The sequence below is a fragment of the Schistocerca serialis genome, chromosome 5 (genome assembly GCF_023864345.2).
Source record: "Schistocerca serialis cubense isolate TAMUIC-IGC-003099 chromosome 5, iqSchSeri2.2, whole genome shotgun sequence".
Classification (NCBI taxonomy): domain Eukaryota; kingdom Metazoa; phylum Arthropoda; class Insecta; order Orthoptera; family Acrididae; genus Schistocerca; species Schistocerca serialis.
In genome coordinates, this window is record NC_064642.1 from 760,906,864 (window position 1) to 760,933,655 (window position 26,792).

The 26,792-nt window shown below is 44.0% G+C and overlaps 1 long non-coding RNA gene across 1 annotated transcript in view; it reads right to left on the reverse strand.

The window, feature by feature from the left end:
- The window catches only part of LOC126480775 (uncharacterized), a 159,417-nt gene that overhangs the window by 71,072 nt on the left and 61,553 nt on the right, over positions 1 to 26,792 (reverse strand). The gene's annotated exons all lie outside the window — the stretch shown is intronic.

Consider the following 26,792-nt stretch of genomic DNA (forward strand, 5'->3'; position numbering starts at 1 on the left):
GTCCAGTGTTTACGCTCGTTACACCAAGCGAGACGTCGTTTAGCATTTACCGGCGTAATGTGTGGGCTATGAGCAGCCGCTCGACCATGAAATCAGAGGTTCCTCACCTCCCGCCTGTTATAGTACTTGCAGTGGATCCTGATGCAGTTTGGAATTCCTGTGTGATAGCCTGGATAGACCTCTGCCTATTACACATTACGACCCTCTTCAACTGTTGGCCGTCTCTCTCAGTCAACAGACGAGGTCGGCCTGTACGCTTTTGTGATGTACGTGTCCCTTCACGTTTCCACTTCAGTATCACATCGGAAACAGTGGACGTAGGCTTGTTTAGTAGAGTGGAAATCTCGCGTACAGGGGTATGTCACAAGTGACACCCAATCACCTGACCACGTTCAAAGTCCGTGAGTTCCGCGGAGCACCCCATTCTGCTCTCTCACGATGTCTAATGACTACTGAGGTCGCTGATATGAAGTACCTGGCAGTAGATGGCAGCACAATGTACGTAATATAAAAAACGTACATTTTTGGGGAATCACGGAAAACCTGAATCAGGATGGCCGAATGCGGGTTCGAACCGTCGTCCTCCATGGTGCGAATCCAGCGTGCTGTTGATACTACTGGATCTCGACGAGAATGTGAGAGTGGGAAGGAGAGAGAATTTCGTGGCAGACAGACACGAACGGGTGCATGAGAGAGAATGTTGGAAGAAGGAGCAGTGGTAACGGGTCGCAGAACCAGAGAATCAACCGGTGCACTGACAAGCCAGGAAGCAGTGGTGATGGTAACCGTAAACCAAATGTTGTACAAGGCCAGCGAAGAGAGCAGAATTTGGTTGGTTGGGGGGGGGGGGGGTTGTGCAACATCAAGTTGTGGTAATAGTTGTATGGAGAGGTGTGATTTTCCTCACTAACGCAGAGGGAAAAATCACGCTCTTTTTCAACAGGTTGGAGCCAAGGAGACACACTCTGTCCCATTCCCTAGCAATTTCGGCATTGTCACAAAGGATGGTTCACCACGCCACATCATCTCCCAACCGTGAAAAAATGGAAAAGCGTGGTCGAGGTTTTGCAGAGTATGAGCAAACCCTCCACAGTGTAGAAGAGAAAGTTTCGGAGATACAAGACATCCCAGAGGAGAACTGAGAAGAACATGCTAATCGAGCACACAGATAGTCGGGTCCTTTTAACAATTTTACGTATAAGTTTAGGGTTAAGGCCTACAAAAAGTTTATCTTGCGTCGTTACAGTATTCCCCTGATCTACAAGGAATTCTCATCAAATGAATACCATTAGTTTGGCTGTAACAGATCGGCCTCAGATGCTTGAGTAATTACTTCAGAGATTCCACGGAAAAGGTATTTTTTCAACGATCGTTTTACTAGCGAGTTTTTGGCAGTACACTAATTTCTAATGCTACAGCATGTGCTACCAATTCAAAAGGCTACAATTGGGTTTCTCCACATCATCCAGTGTCTTTGAACGGCTGTCGACATGACACTAAACAATGAGATAGGGAAATTTGTCACAAAATACATTGATGACAGAGCACCGATCAGCATAACTGTTACACATGTAAGCTGCTACGAGCACTGTTGACGGACGGGATAGTGGTGCATCAAGACAGTCTGGGGTAAAAGGAAGAGTGCTTTTCTGGGACACTGGATTTTCCAAAGAGGAATCAGCCCAAAGCGATATTGGAATTCCCACTGCGAGTGAGAAGCTTCCTTGGATTAATAAATTTTTATAGAAGGTTAGTAGGGAATGAGGTTTTGGCATCGCCCAGATTGTGTGCCCTCACAGGAGAGAACACGTCCTGAAATCGTGATGTGGATGCAAATAAGGAATTCAAAGAATTGAAAGATGCTTTACTGGCTGCGTCCATCCTAGCCCACCCTAAACTGAGCGTTCCTTTCTGCACTGCATTTGATTCGCAACAAAATGGGGATTTGGATGGACGTGTTGCAAGAAATTGGCTTAAATAGAGTAAAACAACATAAGACGATCTCTTTCGCCAGCAGAGTGCTGTGTAAGAGAGAGCGTAATAATTCCGTTTCAGAATTGGAGACATTACAGCCATCGTATACACTTTCCGAAAGTTTCGATATTACACACGTCAAAAAAAGTTTTGCATCATCTCGATTCGGAGAGTTCCGAAACCAGTACAGAAAATTGGATTAGAGATCAACATAAACATAATTTCCGCCCTTTTTATTGCCCATGAAAAGCATTATTCAACACGGTGGGTTGGTGTCAGGGTTCCTCCGAACCACATAATCCGTAGGTAGCGGTCATCCACTGCAATAGTAACCCTTGGGCGACCTGAGCGAGGCACTTCATCGACAGTTCCTCTCTCTCTGTATCCGCTCCATGTCCGAACAACATTGCTTTGGTTCGCTCCGAGACGCCTGGACACTTTCCTTGTTGAGAGCCCTTCCTGGCACAAAGTAACAATCTGACACGATCGAACCGCGGTATTGACCGTCTAGGCATTGTTGAACTACAGACAACACGAGCCGTGTACCTCCTTCCTGGTGGAATGGCTAGAACTGATCGGCTGTCGGACCCCCTCCGTCTAATAGGCGCTGCTCATGCACTTTTGTTTACATCTTTGGGCGGGTTTAGTGACATCTTTGAACAGTCAAAGGGAATGTGTCTGTGATACAATATCCACAGTCAACGTCTATCTTCGGGAGTTCTGGGAACCTGGGCGATGTGTGTATATTTATAGCAGAACAACCGTGGTATCCACGCCACAAGACCCTGGAGTTCCCAAGGCTGGCAAAATTTATCCACGAATGGATTTTGCAATGGGTACTTTATTTAGAGGAGTTTAATTTGCAAATTAGATACATCACTGGAGAAGGCAATTCAGTTGCATGTTCACCTATTAGCCTAAGTCGAGGGACAGAAGAAGAAAGAAATCACAATAGATTCGACATCTTCTTCCTGAAGAATGTCCTGTCTGAAAATTTCGTTGGTAATGCCTTTTTAAAAATAGATCGGGAGCAAGACAAGGATCCAGCGCTCCAAAACTGAAAGGGAAGATACAAGAGAGGAATTTTCCGACGCGAAGGCAGTAGTATCTGCTCGGGAACAATATACAGGGTGATTCAAAAAGAATACCACAACTTTAAAAATGTGTATTTAATGAAAGAAACATAATATAACCTTCTGTTATACATCATTACAAAGAGTATTTAAAAAGGTTTTTTTTTCACTCAAAAACAAGTTCAGAGATGTTCAATATGGCCCCCTCCAGACACTCGAGCAATATCAACCCGATACTCCAACTCGTTCCACACTCTCTGTAGCGTATCAGGTGTAACAGTTTGGATAGCTGCTGTTATTTCTCGTTTCAAATCATCAATGGTGGCTGGGAGAGGTGGCCGAAACACCATATCCTTAACATACCCCCATAAGAAAAAATCGCAGGGTGTAAGATCAGGGCTTCTTGGAGGCCAGTGATGAAGTGCTCTGTCACGGGCTGCCTGGCGGCCGATCATGGTGGTTGACTTTCCCGTTAGTGTGGAAAGTTGCTTCATCACTAAACACAATCTTTGAAACGAAAGATTCATCTGTTTCCATTTGAGCAAGGATAAAATCACATAAATCGATTCTTTTAATCTTATCAGCTGCAGACAGTGCTTGAACCAATTTCAGACGATAAGGTTTCATAACTAACCTTTTTCGTAGGACTCTCCATACAGTTGATTGTGGAATTTGCAGCTCTCTGCTAGCTCTGCGAGTCGATTTTCCTGGGCTGCGAAAAAATGCTTGCTGCATGCGTGCTACATTTTCATCACTCGTTCTCGGCCGTCCAGAACTTTTCCCTTTGCACAAACACCCATTCTCTGTAAACTGTTTATACCAACGTTTAATACACCACCTATCAGGAGGTGTAACACCATACTTCATTCGAAATGCACGCTGAACAACTGTCGTCGATTCACTTCTGCCGTACTCAATAACAGAAAAAGCTTTCTGTTGAGCGGTCGCCATCTTAGCATCAACTGACGCTGACACCTAGTCAACAGCGCCTCAAGCGAACAAATGTACAACTAAATGAAACTTTATAGCTCCCTTAATTCGCCGACAGATAGTGCTTAGCTCTGCCTTTTGTCGTTGCAGAGTTTTAAATTCCTAAAGTTGTGGTACTCTTTTTGAATCACCCTGTATTATTGCTCAGACGAAATCCGAACCGCACTTTGTGACTTGTATGTGTTCCAGAAGAGATACGAGGGTCGGTCAAAAAGTAATGCCTCCCATTTTTTTTCTACTTAAAGAAATTAAGTTAAGTGAAAAATTTGAATTTGGCGCCATTCCTCAAACCTTCTTCTGCAATCCACTGCAGTAGTAACTTTCTGTGTCAACAGGCGGCAGCACAGCAGAAGTTTATAAGATGGCCGACATCGATGTTCGTTTGAGACAGCGTTGTGTGATTGAATTCTTGAATGCAGAAGGTGAAACGCCCATACACATTCATGAAAGACTGAAGAAGGTGTATGGTGTTGTGACAGTGGATGTCAGCACTGTTAGACGATGGGTTCGTCGTTGTAAGGAAGCTGAAGGGCAAACACCGTTGACTGACGAAAAGCGGAGCGGCAGGCCGGTGAGTGCAGTGACTCCACACAACATTCAGCAAGTTGATGACATCATTCGTGGTGACCGTCGGGTGACTGCAGATGAAGTGTGTCGCATTATTTCTCTTAGTAAAGGCAGTGTGATCACGATTATTAAACAATTGGGGTACTCAAAAGTTTGTGCATGGTGGGTTCCAAGAATGTTAACCGATCAGAATAAAGAGGCAAGGAAAACAATAGCCTCCCAACACTTGCAGCGCTTCCGTTTGGAGGGAGATGAGTTTCTGAAAAAAATTGTGACCGGGGACGAAACATGGGTGCATTTTTTTGAACCCGAATCAAAGAGGCAGTCAATGGAGTGGCGTCACACAAGCTCGCCGAGGAAGAAAAAATTCAAAACTGTGCGATCGGCAGGGAAAGTTATGGCAACAGTTTTCTGGGATACAGAGGGTGTGATTCTGGTTGATTTTTTGGAGCAGGGATGCACAATAAATTCTGTTCAATACGTCACAACCCTCAACAAACTTAAAGCACGTCTTCAGCGAGTTCGCCCAACAAAATCAATGGCAGATGTTCTTCTTTTGCATGACAATGCAAGACCACACACCAGTCGTCACACCTCTGACGATATTGTCAAAATTGGATGGGAAGTTTTGCCTCATCCCCCATACAGCCCTGACCTGGCACCATCAGACTTCCATCTGTTCGGGCCACTAAAAGAAGCTCATCGTGGGATTCATTTTGAAGATGAGGAGGCCGTCAAAACATCCGTGCGTCAATGGCTTAGGAAGCAGAGCTGTGATTTTTACCATGCTGGGATACATGCCCTTGTTCAAAGATGGACCAAAACTGTAGAGATGGGCGGAGATTACATTGAAAAATGACAAAATGATCCTCAATGTTGTGGTTTTCAACCTATGTAATTGCATTTAAATTTCCTAACAATTAAACGTAGAAAAAAAAATAGGAGGCATTACTTTTTGACTGACCCTCGTAATAAATAAACTCAGCTGGTACAGACACCTGAATGTGGAAGGGGAAAGTTCGCCAGTAAAACGAAATAGTATACTTCAACAGTATGGTCAGGCGAGTGAGGAAAGTACTTGTAATTTTTGTCGAATACCAAAAGACAAAACGTCTGACCGCGAAGCAGACTGTTACTTCTGATTCAACATTACAAAGAAGTTAAAACATTACGCGGCCATCGACCTCTGGCGGCCAATCGTGTGGATGAAAAGCGGCTACTGCCACGTGAACATAGCCATGGAAATAGGCCCAAATACAATAAGTCAGGCGTGCACTACACACAGGATGTGGCTACTAGAGTAGCAGAGTAAGTATGATGTGTACATGTGTATTTTTTAAGATAAAGATATCATTCCATAGGCTAGATACGACGCCTTATGAGTCCAGACGGAATGTCATTCGCCATATCAGTTCGGAGAAAAAAATTGTTAATATAGTATTAGTTAACTGCAGGAGTGTCTACGGAAAGGTCCTTAGCCTAATCTCTCTTGTAAACAGTAACAATGGTCTCAGAGTAATAGGAACAGAAAATGGGCTAAAAGTAGATGTCAACAGCAATTAAATTCTAAATTCCGACTGGAATATATATCGCAAAGATTGATTGAATGCTGCTGCTGGTGGCGTGTTTATAGCCACAATACCTAGTTAGATTGGTGCAGATTTCGAACGCGAAAGACTTTGGGCGAAGACAAGTGTTAAAGGAGGATTAAACATGGTCATCACATGCTTTTACAGACACCATGCCCCAGCAGCAGTAGTGGCGGAACGGTTGAGGAAAAACTTGGAGAACGTTTTGCGCAAATTTCCTGGTCCTGTTATATTTTCAGGTGGAGATTTTAACTTACGAGTTGTAGACTGGGAGACTCAGGTGATTAGAATGGGTAGCAGGGACAGAGAATCAAGTGAAACGGTTCTTAGTGCTATAGCTGAAAATTACCTCGAGCAGTTAATCAGTGAACCGACCTATGAAGATAACATCTTAGACCTGCTGGTGACAGAGACCTGAACTTTCCGACTCAGCGTAGAATAGGGAATCAGTAGATCATAAGGCCGTTACGGCATTACTGAATAGGGCTGTAAATAGGAATAAAAAGAAAGGCAGAACGATATTCCTGCTTAGCAAAGCGACAAGAAACATATTTCAGATTACCTGATGTGTCAGCACCAAAATTTCATTTCCAGCACTAACAACGTTGCGTATGAATAGAGGACGTTCAAGATAAGTATATAATATGCTTTAGACAGGTATGTGCCGAGCAAAAATATGAGGGATGGCCGAGACCCGCCGTGGTTCGACAGACGAGTTAGAAAGCTGCTACGAAAGGAAAGAGAGTTTCACTGGAAATTTAAACGAAGCCAAAGCCTTACAGACAAATAAAAATTAAACGAAGACAAAATTAGCGTAAGGAGGGCTATGCTTGAAGTGTTCAGCAAATTCAAAAGTAAAATTATGTCTACCAGGACGACACAGAAAAGGCCGAAGTACTCAACTTGTTTCTCCAAACTGTTTCACAGAGGCAGATTGTACTGTAGTGCCTCTTTTAAATGGTCGCTCTAACGACAAAATGACATACATCGAAAGAAGTGACCGAGGCACAGAAAAGCAACATAAATCACTCAACAGAGGTAAGGCCACTGAACCTGACGGAATACCCATACAATTCCGAATAGAGTATGCGAAAGAACTTGTCCCTCTTAAAGTATCAATGTAACAAAGGTCTTTGGAGGGGTGAAGTGTCCATGATGATTGGAAAAAAGCATAGGACATTTCCGTTTTCAAGAAGGGTCGTCGAACAGAGGTACAAAACTATCTCTGACGTCGGTAACTTGTACAGATTTGGAAGATGTTTTATGCTCGCATATCATGACAATTTTAGACAGCGAAAAATCTCCTCCTTATGAATCAACATAGATTCTGAAAGCAACGATCGTTTGAAACCCAGCTCGCTCTGTTCGTTCGCAAGACCACATTAGTAGATAAGTAGATAGAGACGCCCAGGTAGATGCCGTGTTCCTTGCCGTTTGACACAGTTCCGCACTGCTACTTAATGAATAAAATATGAACGTATGGAACATAAGAGCAACTGTGCGACTAGACTAGAGGGCTTCTAGCGAACGGAGCACATGATGTCATTCTGAACAGAGAAAAGTTGTCAGACGTAAAAGTAGCTTCGAGTGTGCCCCAAGGGAGTGCTGTAAGACCATAACTTTTCACATTATATGCAGGGTGTATCATAATTAATGGCGTAAACGCATACAGTTGAAAGTACACGATACTAGAAGTAAGAAAGCTTCAGTAAACATAGGGTCGAAAATGTATACCATAAGAGATACGAGCAGTTTTTCATCTTCGATACTGTGAAGCAAATCTCTTCTACGGCAGGCTCTTTGCTTTCCATATTTTGGGAAGTGATAGTGTGGACCAAAACAAGAAAAAAAATGTCCAGTAAACATGTGCTCTAAAATGCATACCTTAAGAGCTATGAGCACGTGATCCTCTTCGCTACTCGGAACCACAACTCTTCTAATGAACAATTGCTCATAACTAATAAGTTACGCATTTTAGAGCAAATGTTTACTGGACATTTTCTCTTGTTTTGGTCCATACTACTACTTCCCAGAATGTGGAAAGCAAAGAGCTTGCAATAGAAGAGATTTGCTTCACAGTATCGAAGATGAAAAATTGTAGTAGCATTTTCGACTCTATGTTTACTGAGACTTTTTTTGCTTCTAGTACCGTGTATTTTCAACTGTATGCGTTTACGCCATTAATTATGATACACCCTGCATAAACGACCTCGTAGAAAAAGTCGGTAGCCCACGACGATTTTCACACGTAATGCTATTGAATACAGAGAAGTCGCTATGTTAGAAAACTGTAGCGACCTGCAGGAAAACGTGCAGAGGATGGACGCTTGGTACAGGGAGTGGTAAATGACCCTCAGCGTAAATAAATGTGACGTATTTTGAATACATAGAAAGACTCTTTATTATATGACTACATAATTGCAGGGCAGTCAATTGGTTCAAATGGCTCTGAGTACTATGGGACTTAACATTTGAGGTCATCAGTCCCCTAGAACTTAGTACTTAAACCTAACTAACCTAAGGACGTCACACACATCCATGCCCGGGGCAGGATTCGAACCTGCGACCGTAGCAGTCACGCGGTTCCGGACTGAAGCGCCTAGAGCCGCTCGGCCACCACGGCCGGCGCAGGGCAGTCACTTGCAGCAGTTACTTCCATAAAATATCTAGGACAATGCATACGAGCGATCTCAATTGGAACGACAAAGTAAAATTAATCACAAATTAGGCAGTTGCTAGACTGAGGTTCGTTGGGAGAACCCTCATGAAATGTAGTCCATCAACAAAGGAAATAGGTTAGAAGACCTAGCACATGAATACTGGTCGTCACTGTGGAATCAATAACAGAAAGGACAGATAGAGGAAATAGAGAAGATCCAAAGAAAAGCAGCGCATTTCGTTACAGATTCATTTAGTAAGCGTGAAAGCATCACAGAGATAATCAACCACCTCCAGAGGCAGACGCTGCAAGAGAGGCATTCTGCATCACAGTGTGGTTTATTTCTAATTTTATGATAGTTTACGTTCCAAGAAGAGTCAACAAATTTATTGCTTCCTTCTACGTATATCTCCTGAAAAGACCATAAAGATAAAATTAGAGAGACTTAAGCGCACACTGAGGCTTATTGGCAATGGTTCTTCCAGTGAGCTATCCAGAACTGGAACAGGAAAGGGGCACGTGACAGTGGTACACAAGCTAACCTCCGCCACAAACCACAAGATGGCTTGCGGAGTATAGATGTAGATGTAGATGTAGATTTAGGTGTCAATTTGAGTTCCTCTGTAAAGGGCTACTGGCAGTTTCGTCACCAGGGCTTTCACTAGTGATTTTCTAGAAGCGGTAGGGCATGTGAAGAACCTTTTATCAGGTAAATGGAAACAGTTTGTTTCAGAGAAATGGAAGGAGACGTTACACAGACAGAAGATCAGTGGCACACACACTGCTATCACCCACAAGCCAACCCAGCAGAAAGAGTCATATGAGAATTAGGCAGGGTCTCTCACATTTATTGCAATAAGCAGCACAACACATGGGACAGACTCATCAAGAAGTTCGAGTTGGCGCTAAATCAATTGCCTCGCCAGTCGATGAAGATGGCACCAACCAACGTGTTGATAAACAAGGAACTTGAAGGCAGAGTCAGAGAAGTGACTGTGTTTCCACTACAACAACTGCCTAGATGTAGGCACATAACTGGTAAGGCAATAGCTAATCTCAGGAAAGCGACACTGCAAAGACAGAGGAAGTGCATCGAGCAGCGATTTTTCTATGTGGGACAGAAAATACTAGAGAGAAATCACCGACATTCTTGCAAATCATGGAACGAATCGCTGCAGCTATTCTCCGTATGTTTGACCATTCCATTTAAATGTCTAGTTTTCAGAAATGTGGTGGTCTTGCAAACGCTATGTGTTCCTAACCCATAAGTATTTACTTATGCTCTATATGTCCTATGCTATAAAGGGGCAAGGTGCTCAAGACAAACATGTCTGCCATAATATTTGTGTTAGTAATAAAGCTTAGTACGATTTTGTATGTAAATAGAAGAATTCTGTTTGCGTTTCATTAAAGTACTGATGAACGCCCATTCAGTCAGCAGTGAGATATGTCTGCGTGGTTATTGCTTGTTCCGGGTGAAGTTATGCTGAGAGCATCGGAATCTGTTGTGCCTAGGGAAACCAGACAGTAAAATGTGTCATAGTACCAGCGTATTTCCCGAATTACTCGTCACTGCGCAAATGCGTGACTTGGTAATCGTCTAGTAAAACAGTGTAATGTCTGTTTTTCAAATGTTATAGGTGAAGTGGTGCAGCGATGGCCAACAAGAGATGTCGGCGAGACCTGTCGATACACGTTTTTCCCTTTCAGGAATGTCGAAAATGCGATGAAAAATGTAACAAAACGTGACGTTTTAACATTTCAATGGCGGGTACGGTGCTTCACCTCTTTTGTGAAATGTGCAAGTACAGTGTTAATAGGGTTTTCTATTCTGTAGTTAAAACCATTTTTCTTTATGGAGAACTTAGTTTCTCCCACTTCTATTAAGTCTTGAAAGGTAAGGTTGACTGTATTGATGTAGGAGAGAAATTTTATGTATATGGCACCAGGAAGATTTACAGACATTCTTGATTACTTGAGTGGCCAAAGGACGCACAGCTGACTATATTTTAAGACATATTGCCTACTACATGTAACAAATAAATGCGCTGGCGTATTGGCAAGGTGTTCAGAGGTTTTAGTCAGATGCCAATTTTCGCCAATGGTGCGCTGCGCAGATATGATATTATTATTGATAGGGGATGCGTTTTTCTCTGTACCACTTGTCATTGCTTATGATAGCTAGAATATGTTTTATCTGCTTTTCGCCATCCTGAATGAGCTTTCCGTCGTTAACGCACTTCTCACCCACGTTATCACTCGAACAAACGAATAAGAGAACAAAGGAACATTCACAGGATGAGAATTATTGAACTATATACACTACTGGCCATTAAAATTGCTACACCACGAAGATGAATTGCTGCAGACACGAAATTTAACCGACAGGAAGAAGATGCTGTGATATGCAAATGATTAGCTTTTCGGAGCATTCACACAAAGTTCGCGCCGGTGGCGACATCTACAACATGCTGACATGAGGAAAGTTTCCATCCGATTTCTCATACACAAACAGCAGTTGACCGGCGTTGCCTGGTGAAACGTTGTTGTGATGCCTTGTGTGAGGAGGAGAAATGCGTACCATCACGTTTCCGACTTTGATAAAGGTCAGATTGTAGCCTATCGCGATTGCCGTTTGTCGTATCGCGACATTGGTGCACGCGTTGGTCGAGATCCAAAGACTGTTGGCAGAATATGGAATCGGTGGGTTCAGGAAGGTAATACGGAACGCCGTGCTGGATCACAACGGCGTCGTATCACTAGCAGTCAAGATGACAGGCATCTTATCCGCATGGCTGTAACGGATCGTGCAGCCACGTCTCGATCCCTGAGTCAACAGATGGGGACGTTTGCAAGACAACAACCACCTGCACGAACAGTTCGACGACGTTTGCAGCAGCATGGACAATCAGCTCGCAGACCATGGCTGCGGTTACCCTTGACGCTGCATCACAGACAGGAGCGCCTGCGATGGTGTACTCAACGACGAACCTGGGTACACGAATGGCAAAACGTCATTTTTTCGGATGAATCCAGGTTCTGTTTATAGCATCATGATAGTCCCATCCGTGTTTGGCGGCATCGCGGTGAACGCACATTGGTAGCGTGTATTCGTCATCGCCATACTGGTGTATCACCCGGCGGTATGGGGTGCCATTGGTTACACGTCTCGGTCACCTCTTGTTCGCATTGACGGCACTTTGAACAGTGGACGTTAAATTTCAGATGTGTTACGACCCGTGGCTCTACCAGTCATTCGATCCCTGTGAAACCCTACATTTCAGCAGGATAATGCACCACCGTATGTCGCAGGCACTGTACGGGCCTTTCTGGATACAGAAAATGTTCGACTGCTGCCCTGGCCAGCACATTCTCCAGATCTCTCACCAATTGAAAACGTCTGGTCAATTGTGGCCGAGCAACTGGCTCGTCACAATACGCCAGTCACTACTCTTGATGAACTGTGGCATCGTGTTGAAGGTGCACGGGCAGCTGTACCTGTACACGCCATCCAAGCTGTGTTTGACTCAATGCCCAGGCGTATGAAGACCGTTATCACGGCCAGAGGTGGTTGTTCTGGGTACTGATTTCTCAGGATCTATGCACCCAAATTGCGTGAAAATGTAATCACATGTCAGTTCTAGTATAATATATTTGTCCAATGAATACCCGTTTATCATCTGCATTTCTTCTTGGAGTAGCAATTTTAATGGCCTGTAGTGTACTTTGGTGGCAACGTCTAAGTTGCAAATTTGAAAGAATGGACTAAAAATGTCTTACACTTTTTGGAAACCGTGTTTTGCATTACATTTCTCTGTTATCAGAGTACACTTGATTCTAGCATTAAAAATTAAAGATTTTTCTCAATTTTATGTGGTTACATAGACTGTAATTCCTTTTAGAATCATAGATGGCTAAAACGTTCCATGAGATGATTACCACATGGTGAGGTAAAACTGTACGTGACTGGAAAACCAGCACATTGTAGCTCTTTTTGTATTGTTTGCAGAGAAGGAGAGCTGTAGGACCAGCACCTTCTCTACAGGTAGGAGGCAGGGCTGGAATGTGCCAGATCGTTATTATCACTATGTAAACCGTGATGCCGGCCGGAGTGGCCGAGCGGTTCTAGGCGCTACAGTCTGCAACCGCGCGACCGCTACGGTCGCAGGTTCGAATCCTGTCTCGGGCATGGGTGTGTGTGATGTCCTTAGGTTAGTTATGTTCAATTAGTTCTAAGTTATAGGGGACTCATGAGTGCAGCAGTTAAGTCCCATAATGCTCAGTGCCATTTGAACCATTTGAATCAACCGTAATGGCACGAGTATTCACATGCGGCAGCCGCGAGCCCTTCCAAAGCTGCCGCTGAAGCTACTCTGAGGCAGCGCTATTTCATGGAACTCAGAAGAGAGACATGCAAATTTTCTTTCTTCTCATCTTCCTCGAAGTTTAACTCTATTTTTGTAAAAATGAATATTTTTAAAGATCATAATTACAAGTAGATGATAACTGCAGTGTTAATTGTTAATAACTGTTTGGTTTGACAATCTGATAAATTGGCAAAAGTCACCACCAAATAGAGCAACTTCTGGTCACGTCCACTGTATATTAGCGTATCTTTAGCGAATATCGTTTGTATCGCGCTCCTGGCATGTTGGTTAGCGAAAAGATTTGTTTATTATGCAAACACATGTAACTTAGGCGTGAAAACTGTTTTTTTTTTCCTTATCGGGAAATGAACCATTATGTACGCAATGTGTTCGTTGTCAGAATATAGGATTTTGTTTAATTAATGTAAGTTAGTATGATATTTGGGCAAATGCACTTTTTGTTTAACGATATAGCATCCCAAGAAATGGAAATGGAAGAAAAGATCATTCAAACAAGAGAAATTCTAGATGTAAGTTTGATTTTTCGATACAGTTTTAAAAATCATTTTTCAGTCAAATAATTTAAATCAAGTACTGACCGAGTTAGCATCAGTCTCCCTTTTTCTGATAAAAGTAGATAATGGTCCATACGTGTGTGCGTGTGCGTGTGCGTGTGCGTGTGTGTGTGTGACTGTATAATCACTCATACGAATCTTATTGATTTAAAATCAATTAGCAATGTTTCTACCCGTAGTAGGTCAAACCTGCGCTATTAACACATGCTGAGAAATTAATTCTTCTTTCAGTTTTTCTTTCAGTTTCCGTTTTATGAGGGTCTAACATTCCAATTTTTGTTGTGTTGTGTTGTTTCCTCATTTCGTGTGAGTGCAAATGATACACTGAAACTACACTCATATTTTTTTTATTTTTGCTGTATAACTCATGCAAGCAATTACACATTTTGCCAGATTAAATATCCCGCTGGAAGTCTGCAAGAGACGTTCATCCTGTTTTCCTGTTAGTTGTATCGATCGGTGTTTTTATGTGGATACCTAAGCCAGGTGACGAACAAATTCTGCTATGAGATGGGGATTTTATTACTTTTTTTGAAGATGGATGAAGGGGGAATGTAACAACGCGGCCACGTATCCGTCCACGATTTGCTTACGGCTCTGATACGATTACTCAATAATTTACTGTGTGAGCTTGGTAGAGGGTGTCTGGGAAGTAGGGACGAATATTAAAGTGATATAGAACATAAAAAAATTATTGAAAATATAATGTTTGCAAAAAAACACGTTGAGCAACTTCTCCCTTTTATGTATGCAAACTTATATATATATATATATATATATATATATATATATATATATATATATATATATATATATGCCCAAGGTCACGCGGCAACGAGCAATGCGTTCATTGAGGTTCTCGATGACGCTTACACAAACATCTGGTGGGATGCCGTTAACAACACTTTTAATTTCAGCCTTCAGTTAGTGTATTGTTTGTAGTTTGCTCACGTACAGTTTTTCTTTTACAAATTCCCACAAAACAGTTACAAGGCCATTCCTCGTTGCTGTGCAAAGAGATAATTTTTTAGGAAACTTTTTATTTTGCACAGCAATCGTTTCAAGGGACGTGTGACATGTCGCAACAACTTGCTGTAACCAAAAATCGTCATCTTCATCAATAAGAGAGAAAAACTAATCAGAAATCATATTTCGGTTACGGTCGCTGTTCACCGTGACGGGACCTCCCTCATCATTTTCAAAGAAGTACCGGCCCATCACTCCACCTGAGCAGAACCCACACTACACGGTCGTGCGCTGTAGATGCATCTCATCTTCCAGAGTCACTCGCTCATTTTCATAACCCCAAATTCTGCAGTTCTACTCATTGACACACCCAGTGACGTGCAAGTTAGTCTCATATGAGAAAATCATTCTTTTCGTGACGCTCTCGTTCTCTGCTTCTCGAACCGAGGCCCATTGAGCAGATAGATGTCTCTTTCCATGAACTGCAGGCTTCAACTCTTGTGTAAGTCGAATCTTGTACGCATGCATTTTCAGATCTTTTGAAGGATATCATGCAGTGGACTTGGTGATAAATTCAGTTGTCGAGCTCGTCTGCGAACAGATTTTCTGGGGTTTACGGTCACATTGTCACGCTCGACAGCAATGTTTTCTTGTGTTCGAACCGAACGCAGTCGTCCTGTTTTCTTAACGTTTGAAACAGAACCCGTGGTCTCAAACTCCCGGATCAACTTCCGAAGTGATTACTTCCGAGTATCACACGCAATTCACGAACGGTTGCCGTGGGACTTTCACTGTTTTTGTAATAATTTTTTATCACTTTGATTCGTTGCTCAGTTGTCATCTGTTCCATAGCGAAAATAACATCAGGCAACAATGCTCTCCACACAAAAGCTATTAGGTTACCAACGGCAAGGATCGCAGATAACAAACATGAAAAAACCACGGCTGCCAACTGTGATATGACAAAATGACGCAAAATTCAAATTCGCGCTTACTTCTCGGACACCCATTCAGTTATGAAGGGATTGAAAAGTTGTTCGATTTCTTGTAGGAAGAGAGTGATAACGGGTGCTCATAAGTTCACTACTGGGTCTGCAGTAGTCTTTCACCGTGTCTCGAAGGCAAGGAATAACAGTCCTCCGGGTGGCGGCCAGTTTCGCAGAACGGGTTTTGTTTCCTCAAGTGTGACTGTGGTTGATTCTCAGAGCTACTCCACTTGACATACACCACAAGCCACAATGTCCTGGAAGGCAAGGCATAACAGCCCTCTGGGTGACGACCAGTTTCGTAGAACGGGTTTTGTTTCCTCAAGTGTGACTGTGGTTGATTCTCAGAGCTACTCAACTTGCCATACACCACAAGCCACAATGTCCTGGAAGGCAAGGCATAACAGTGCTCTGCGTGGCGACCAGTTTCGTAGAACGGGTTTTGTTTCCTCAAGTGTGACTGTGGTTGATTCTCAGAGCTACTCCACTTGACATACAGCACAAGCCTCAATGTCCTGGAAGGCAAGGCATAACAGTCCTCTGGGTGGCGGCCAGTTTCGCAGAACGGGTTTTGTTTCCTCAAGTGTGACTGCAGTTGATTCTCAGAGCTACTCCACTTGACATACACCACAAGCCACAATGTCCTGGAAGGCAAGGCATAACAGTCCTCTGGGTGGCGACCAGTTTCGCAGAACGGGTTTTGTTTCCTCAAGTGTGACTGTGGTTGATTCTCAGAGCTACTCCACTTGCCATACACCACAAGCCACAATGTCCTGGAAGGCAAGGCATAACAGTGCTCTGGGTGGCGACCGTTTTCGCTGAACGGGTTTTGTTTCCTCAAGTGTGACTGTGGTTGATTCTCAGAGCTACTCCACTTGACATACACCACAAGCCACAATGTCCTGGAAGGCAAGGCGTAACAGTGCTCTGGGTGGCGACCAGTTTCGCAGAACGGGTTTTGTTTCTTCAAGTGTGACTGTGGTTGATTCTCAGAGCTACTCCACTTGACATACACCACAAGCCACAATGTCCTGGAAGGCAAGGCATAACAGTCCTCTGGGTGGCGGCCAGTTTCGCAGAACGGGTTTTCTTTCCTCAAGTGTGACTGTAGTTGATTCTCAGAGCTACTCCACTTTACATACACCACAAGCCACAATGTCCTGGAAGGCAAGGCATAACAGTCCTCTGGGTGGCGGCCAGTTTCGCAGAACGGGTTTTGTTTCCTCAAGTGTGACTGCAGTTGTTTCTCAGAGCTACTCCACTTGACATACACCACAAGCCACAATGTCCTGGAAGGCAAGGCATAACAGTGCTCTGGGTGGCGACCAGTTTCGCAGATCAGGTTTTGTTTCCTCAAGTGTGACTGTGGTTGATTCTCAGAGCTACTCCACTTTACATACACCATGAGCCACAATGTCCTGGAAGGCAAGGCATAACAGTGCTCTGGGTGGCGACCAGTTTCGCAAAACGGGTTTTGTTTCCTCAAGTGTGACTGTGGTTGATTCTCAGAGCTACTCAACTTGCCATACACCACAAGCCACAATGTCCTCGAAGGCAAGGCATAACAGTCCTCTGGGTGGCGACCAGTTTCGCAGAACGGGTTTTGTTTCCTCAAGTGTGACTGTGGTTGATTCTCAGAGCTACTCCACTTGACATACACCACAAGCCACAATGTCCTCGAAGGCAAGGCATAACAGTGCTCTGGGTGGCGACCAGTTTCGCAGAACGGGTTTTGTTTCCTCAAGTGTGACTGTGGTTGATTCTCAGAGCTACTTCACTTGACATACACCACAAGCCACAATGTCCTAGAAGGCAAGGCATAACAGTCCTCTGGGTGGCGACCGTTTTCGCTGAACGGGTTTTGTTTCTTCAAGTGTGACTGTGGTTGTTTCTCAGAGCTACTCCACTTGACATACACCACAAGCCACAATGTCCTGGAAGGCAAGGCATAACAGTCTTCTGGGTGGCGACCATTTTGCTGAATGGGTTTTGTTTCCTCAAGTGTGACTGTGGTTGATTCTCAGAGCTACTCCACTTGACATACACCACAAGCCACAATGTCCTGGAAGGCAAGGCATAATAGTCCTCTGGGTGGCGACCATTTTCGCTGAAAGGGTTTTGTTTCCTCAAGTGTGACTGTGGTTGATTCTCAGAGCTACTCAACTTGCCATACACCACAAGCTACAACAATCGCCCTTGTATGCTTGTGCGCGAAATCTGTCTTTCAGTCTGCACATCAAAAGGTGCTGCCTACCACCACCAACCACCCTTGCACGAGAAAGTTCGTTGCTTTCCCTCCAAAAATTACGGACTGCCCAATCAAAGTATCGACCCCAACACTAGACTTAGTGCAGACAATGCTAACCAATGGCGAGAGACTGTTCCAGGATCGTACCAACCTTCTAAATCGTAATATACATTTCTGCATCGATTCTGTGGGAAATTCATGTTGCACTCCCCTGCTATTTTGTGGGTGAAGACACATTACCGTTAGTCAGACTGTCAGCAGCATCCATCTTTTCCCTCAAACTTGAGCTTGGGGATCGGGTGGTTGGGTCGGAAAGACTTGGGGTTGTGGGCAGTCGCCACCTGACTCTTAACTCGTTCGGACTGTGAATGACTTACGTAATTGGCAGATGTAAGTTTCGTCCAGGCTATTGTGCAGTCTACCTTCTGAGCAACTCATATCAAACTAACTCTGTTATACACTACTGTCCATTAAAATTGCTACACCACGAAGATGACGTGCTACAGACGTGAAATTTAACCGACAGGAAGAAGATGCTGTGGTATGCAAATGGCAAATGATTAGCTTTTAAGAGCATTCACACAAAGCCGGCCGCGGTGGCCGAGCGGTTCTAGGCGCTTCAGTCCGGAACCGCGCTGCTGCTACGGTCGCAGGTTCGAATCCTGCGTCGGGCATGGATGTGTGTGATGTTCTTAGGTTAATTAGGTTTAATTAGTTCTAAGTCTAGGGGACTGATGACCTCAGATGTTAAGTCTCATAGTGCTTAGAGCCACTTGAACCATTCTGAACCATTTACACAAGGTTGGTGCCGGTGGCGACACCTACAACGTGCTGACATGAGGAAAGCTTCCAACCGATTTCTCATACACATACAGCTGTTGACCGGCGTTGCCTGGTGAAACGTTGTTGTGATGCCTTGAGTCAGGAGGAGATGTGCGTACCATCACGTTTCCGACTTTGATAAAGGTCGGATTATAGCCTATCGCGATTGCCGTTTATCGTATCGCGACATTGCTGCACGCGTTGGTCGAGATCCAATGACTGTTAGCAGAATATGGAATCGGTGGGTTCAGGAGGGTAATACGGAACGCCGTGCTGGATCCCAACGACCTCGTATCACTAGCAGTCAAGATGACAGGCATCTTATCTGCATGGCTGTAACGGATCGTGCAGCCACGTCTCGATCCCTGAGTCAACAGATGGGGACGTTTGCAAGACAACAACCACCTGCACGAACTGTTCGACGACGTTTGCAGCAGCATGGACTATCAGCTCGGAGGCCATGGCTGCGGTTACCCTTGACGCTGCCTCACAGACAGGAGCGCCAGCGATGGTGCACTCAACGACGAACCTGGATGCACGAATGGCAAAACGTCATTTTTTCGGATGAATCCAAGTTCTGTTTACAGCATCATGATGGTCGTATCCGTGTTTGGTGACATCGCGGTGAACGCACATAGTAAGCGTGTATTCGTCATCGCCATACTGGTGTATCACCCGGCGTTATGGTATGGGGTGCCATTGGTTACACGTCTCGGTCACCTCTTGTTCGCATTGACGGCACACTGAATAGTCGACGTTACATTTCAGATGTGTTACAACCCGTGGCTCTACCAGTCATTCGATCCCTGTGAAACCCTACATTTCAGCAGGATAATGCACGACCACATGTTGCAGGTCCTGTACGGGCCTTTCTGGATACAGAAAATGTTCGACTGCTGCCCTGGTCAGCACATTCTCCAGATCTCTCACCAACTGAAAACGTCTGGTCAATTGTGGCCGAGCAACTGGCTCGTCACAATACGCCAGTCACTACTCTTGATGAACTGTGGTATCGTGTTGAAGCTGAATGGGCAGCTGTACCTGTACACTCCATCCACGCTCTGTTTGACTCAATGCCCAGACGTATCAAGGCCGTTATTACGGCCAGAGGTGGTTGTTCTGGGTACTGATTTCTCAGGATCTATGCACCCAAACTGCGTGAAAATGTAATCACATGTCAGTTCTAGTATAATATAGTTGTCCAATGAATATTCGTTTATCATCTTCATCTCTTCTTGGTGTAGCATTTGTAAGGGCCAGTAGTGTACATCTTGTATCTCCAGTTTATTGTATTAAAGAAGTCTCATTTATCTTGATATTGTGACCAACCCTGATGTGGAACCTTATTCGTCTTACTTCCTGCAGCCTTCCAGTTAGGTACATGTCCCACAGCGATTAGCGTCATTTTAGTTCAGTTCACTGAATTTTTGCAAGAACATTATTCTGTGCTATTACTATCAACGATTACCTTGATTAGAGAAAACATACTTTGTATCTCAATCTTGACTGACAATTTGAGACCATCAAATTCTTATAACCTACCCTGGTTAGGTGATCCTTAAATAATCAATACAACAAGGTGCGTACCTCGAGCATTGGCTCAAATGGCTCTGAGCACTATGGGACGTAACATCTGTGGTCATCAGTCCCCTAAACTTAGAACTTCTTAAACCGAACTAACCTAAGGACATCACACACATCCATGCCCGAGGCAGGATTCGAACCTGCGACCGTAGCGGTCACGCGGTTCCAGTCTGTAGCGGCTAGAACCGCACGGCCACACCGGCCGGCCCTCGAGCATTGCTTCATTGTTATTGGTTTCCGTTGTGCTCAGTGGCAAAGCCCTGGATTCAATAAAATGGGAGATGCAGAGGTGAGCAGCTGACGCTCACATGTTTTATGGCTGGCTTGATTTGTTCACGAGTTATTGAGCTTAATTTCGACCTCTTCCAGGTCTGTTGCTGCGATATTATTCACATCAATTTTTTGATATTATCCGTGAAAGAACTTCCCATACTTTGCTTTTGATTTCTGCACACACATAAATAATTGCTCAATCTCTGTTTTTGTTTGAGTATTGATAAACCCACACAGCTTACATTATTTTGTGACAAACGCTGAATGCTCATGACAGGATACACAAAGACATGCGAAACAATTGATTTTCATCAGGAATGTTGCAATCTGCAGAACTGCTTTGGCTCAAGGCAATGCGAAGTCTGTAGTCGACAGGAGGTAGAGATTGCAGGCTGAGTCAATAGTAGGGATTGTAGATGCTATTCCGGTATTATAATCTGTTGAGCGCATTAGGGTTGTGCAAAACAGAAGTGGCCTAGACAATACATCACGCACTCTAAGATAGACAACCCAACTTACAGCTTCTGCCACTGGTAAGGAAGCAAGATGTAAGCTGTGTTTCCTATCTTAAGGGGGCTGAAATACAGGGTGATTCAAAAAGAATACCACAACTTTAAAAATGTGTATTTAATGAAAGAAACATAATATAACCTTCTGGTATACATCATTACAAAGAGTATTTAAAAAGGTTTTTTTTCACTCAAAAACAAGTTCAGAGATGTTCAATATGGCCCCCTCCAGACACACGAGCAATATCAACCCGATACTCCAACTCGTTCCACACTCTCTGTAGCATATCAGGCGTAACAGTTTGGATAGCTGCTGTTATTTCTCGTTTCAAATCATCAATGGTGGCTGGGAGAGGCGGCCGAAACACCATATCCTTAACATACCCCCATAAGAAAAAATCGCAGGGGGTAAGATCAGGGCTTCTTGGAGGCCAGTGATGAAGTGCTCTGTCATGGGCTGCCTGGCGGCCGATCCATCGCCTCGGGTAGTTGACGTTCAATTCAGACGATAAGATTTCATAACTAACCTTTTTCGTAGGACTCTCCATACAGTTGATTGTGCAATTTGTAGCTCTCTGCTAGCTCTGCGAGTCGATTTTCCTGGGCTGCGAACAAATGCTTGCTGGATGCGTGCTACATTTTCATCACTCGTTCTCGGCCGTCCAGAACTTTTCCCTTTGCACAAACACTCATTCTCTGTAAACTGTTTATACCAACGTTTAATACACCACCTATCAGGAGGTTTAACACCATACTTCGTTCGAAATGCCCCCTGAACAACTGTCGTCGATTCACTTCTGTCGTACTCAATAACACAAAAAGCTTTCTGTTGAGCGGTCGCCATCTTAGCATCAACTGACGCTGACGCCTAGTCAACAGCGCCTCAAGCGAACAAATGTACAACTAAATGAAACTTTATAGCTCCTTTAATTCGCCGACAGATAGTGCTTAGCTCTGCCTTTTGTCGTTGCAGAGTTTTAAATTCCTGAAGTTGTGGTATTCTTTTTGTATCACCCTGTATTTCCCGGGCCACTTTTATTTTGAAACTTCCTGGCAGATTAAAACTGTGTGCCGGACCGAGACTCGAACCCTGGACCTTTGCCTTCCGCGGCAAAAGTATGGAAGGTAGGAGACGAGATACTGGCAGAAGTAAAGCTGTGAGGACGGCCGCGAGTCGTGCTTCGGTAGCTCAGATGAAGCCGGCATGGCAGCTCATTGTTTTACGGTCAGAGAGCTGCGCGCTCTCTGTAATAAAAAAAACTGAGGCAAAGAATCAACAATCAACTTGAAGCGATGTCTTGTGACGTCCGCCCAGACCAAACGCAACGAACTATATCGAAAAAAAAAGATGGTGGAGCACTTTCTCGCGAAAGGCAAAGGTCCCGAGTTCGAGTCTCAGTCCAGCACACAGTTTTAATCTGCCAGGAAGTTTCATATCGGCGCACACTCAGCTGCAGAGTGAAAATCTCATTCTGGCAGTTTTATTTTGTCCATCCTGCGCAATGCAACGCTGTCTGTCATGCCGCACATGAACCGGTGCCCTTTTACGCAAGCTCCCATCACCGCATGACACTGCAGCCCTTTTACTAGGATAGTATAGCAAGTGTCATTGTGGTAAATAATATGTGTCTCTATGTGTGTGACGTCACGTTTACTGTGCGACTGAGTGTATATTGTTTCCTTGTTTGTTATCGTGTTTAGTTGCCTTTCACTGTGGTACCCACCGCCTTACAAAACAACGTAACTTGGTACAAGTACACAACACCGGTGGGTGCGCAGGTGATCAGAGTTGAAGTTTTCTGTAACAGGTAGAACGGCCACCAAGAATGCATTAGTGTTGTTCATGTTGATTGTTGTTACACAGGTGTTGAAAAGCAGGGTATATAATAAATGCAAACAGCAACAGATGTCGAGTGATCACTGTGAAAGGACACAGAGATGCCACGTTCTCGTGCATTATCTACACCTGATAGAACGAGGCCTCAGTGTTGGTCTCCATTTGGCCAGCTTGTCGAATCCAGATTTGAGGGGCGTTCGGATTGGAAAGTGCCCGGTGTTGGGCTGCGTAAGAATGTTATTCATTGTCACGGTTTCGGTCGACCATGTCTGACGATCAGAAGGGAGGATCTCTGTATTGTGCACCAAGCTCACCACAAAAATTAGAATTACTTTAAGTGTATCACATACATGTCTTCGTCGTTGTGAGTCCAAAAGAAGAACTACCTCATCATAAATGTAAAAAGGCACTGTATGTGCGATACCCTGGTCTGATGTGAGAGACGGTCAGGTGGCCCTAATCAGATTACGTTAATTAAATAAATAAATAAGTAAATAAATGCACACAGTATGAGTTTACAAGTGGCAGTCCCTAGCATTTGAGTGTTTTATGTTTTTTTTAATAGCGTATAGAAATTCTAACTCCACTGCGCCGGTCCCAAGCCCGGGGCCTTGAGGAAGGAGGAGGGGGAGAAGTAACAACCTCGTTAAAAATTCAGTGTCCATCTGGCCCGGATGATAGTACCTTGTAAGGGCTCCTTGCTAGGTCTGCAGTGAAGACCTCAACGGTAGTGAAGGCGGAGGGAATAGTTCTCGGTACGGCGGAACCAGCGGAAGAGGCAACCAAAGAAAAAGCGGCTGAGTGGTCAGCGTCTGCCCACCAGCGGTGCGGCTGAAAACCGTTCCTCGGAGCTAATAACCTCGAGTAGAATCCTTGGGGGACTTGTTCCACTAACCCAACAAACAATCATCGATGGATACGCACCTTGTAAGACATCTTACCCCAGGGAGTAACCAATCTCCATTTTCTAAGGAAATTAAAAGTAGGCTTTCGGATTCTGGGGGCCTACAGCAATGTGCGAGTGATGAGTCGGAGCATCCTGAAACCTGCCTTAAGCAAGCGACGAATAAAATTAAACACTCACTTCTAAAAATAGGAAAACTTAAAAGTCAATAAACTTTATAAAACAGAAAAATATAATGATAACAGCTCTCCAAGAACCAAGGTATACTGATGAACATTCATTTGATTCAGAGGGATTCAGAATCTTCAAAGGTACCCCAATTTGGAGCGGGATTCATTGTAAACCAAAATATATTAAACTCAATAGTAGAATTTAAATCTGTCAATGAAAGGCTTTCAACATTAACCTTCAAATCAGTAAACAAACTGTATACCATTGTAAATACAGATGCACCAACAAATGAGAGAAACAGACCACAAAAAGAATTTTTTTGGCAGGAACTGTCAGACATCTCAGACCAGATTTCATCCAAACTCACAATAATATTGCTGGGAGACTTTAATGCTCCGTCATCACCGATCCATAGTAGGCAAATTCCCTGCACGTAAAAGTACCAATGCAAATGGAGAAAGACTTATTAGTTTACTGATAGAACATGACATAGTTCTAAAATCTACATTTTTCAAAAAATTCCCTAGGAAACAAACTACATGTGTATGCTCGATTCCAGTCTGGGGGAAGAAACAACTTGACCATGTTGCTATAAGAAGACAGTCTACATCAGAGGTAATGTAAAAGTTGCTAAGAGTGCAGGTTTAAATTCAGATCACTATCTATCTATCGTTAAATTCAAAATTAGGGCAATACATAAAAGAAAGAGCCAATATAACCTAAAAAGTCTAACACTCAGACATTAACTATGGAAGATAATTTCAGGACATTATTGGAAAAGAGAACACCTAAAACATGGGAACAACTTCAAAAAGACATAGTACAGACAGCAGAAGAAACCATTCTTCTCACCAAAAAATGGAAAAAAATGCCTGGTGGACTGATGAGTGTGACGAACTAATCCTAACAAGACCACGAGTTTGGAACATACGGAATGCGAATAAAAATGATAAAAATAGGAACTCCCTAAAAGAAGCCCGAAAGCAAGCATCAGAAGGCCTTAAAAAGATCAAAGTACAATACATGAAAGACCAACTAGCATCAATAGACTCCAACTTCACACAGAACAATGCTAGGTACTTTTACAAAACTTTCAAAAGTAGCTTAAAGAAATACACTCAACCTAGTCAAAATATGAGTTTTAGGATAGCGTGGGAAACCGACAATGATGAGCTAATTTTTGAGTATATGACAAATGTTTAAATACGAAATACTGAAGAAACGCAAATTATAAAGGTGATAGTTACTACACCGTGATTCACATGACCTGTAAATTTACTGGCAGTGTTATACACGTGGTTTGAGATACACTTAAAGACCCCCTCCCTCCCGCAACAAGACGTTGTACGGACTCGGCTAATGGTTCAAATGGCTCTGAGCACTATGGGACTAAAATTCTGAGGTCATCAGTTCCCTAGAACTTAGAACTACTTAAACCTAACTAACCTAAGGACATCACACACATCCATGCCCGAGGCAGGATTCGAGCCTGCGACCGTAGCGGTCGCGCGGTTCCAGACTGTAGCGCCTAGAACCGCTCGGTCACCCTGGCCGGCGACTCAGCTAATGTCTGAAGTAGTGCTAGAGGGAATTGACACCATAAATCCTGCAGTGCTGTCCGTAAATCCGTAAGAGTACGACACAGGCTGAAGATCTATTCTGAACAGCACTTTGAAGGCATCCTAGATATGCGCAATAGTGTTCATGTCTGGGACGTTTGGTGGTCAGCGGAAGTGTTTAAACTCAGAAGAGTGTTCCTGGAGCCACTCCGTAGCAATTCTGGACGTGGGGGGTGTCGCATTGCCCTGCTGGAATTGCCCAAGTCCGTCGGAATGCACAATGGACATGAATGGATGCAGGTGATCAGACAGGACGCTTACGTGCGTGTCACCTGTCAGAGTCGTCCCTGAAAGTATCAGGGGTGACAAATAATTCCAACAGCACACGCCCCACACCTTCACAGAGCCTCCACCAGCTTGAATAGTCCCCTGCTGACATGCATATATTCTGCTGCATAGGGATAAACTGCAGGAAATATCGCTGGGAGGAAAAGGAGCGAGAAAGGTCACATGCATATATGGGCAGAAATGTGTTCCAAGGGAGTTGCTCCCACTTGAAGATGGAAATAGAAGATGTTTGACAGTGTAGTTTTCAGTTAATGAAAGCACATATGAGAACATACAGGTCAAATGGGAATATTCTGTATGTGTTAGAATTTAGTGGGACGGTAACAGCGAATCAGTCGGCACCGGTCCAACCTAAACGTGTGGTCGGGGTAGATGTTCTCGAGATGCCTCCGCAGGAACTGTAGAAACACGGTACAGGATGTGGCAGACGCTGAACTGCTCCCTTACAGGTACTTTTCAAAATTTCGACCACCACGATCGCGGCACGGCAGGGTGTACAGCGACGCACCATCGACAGTCTTATAAGTCCTGGAGCCTGGCATATTACTTACACGGCTGCGATAATACTAGCAATAAGGTCCATGTGAGTATTGATACAAGTCTCGTGAGTAAGCGAATGGAACAAGAGTGTTTCCAGACAAGACACACAGCACATACAGCCGACTTTTTCACTGGCTTATACCGAAATACGAGTACTCTCAACGTATCCCTGAGCACATTGTGATAGAAGGGTACGTGTTTCGTACGAAATGTGATAATACTGTGTGACAATCAGTCCACCTACCTGGATA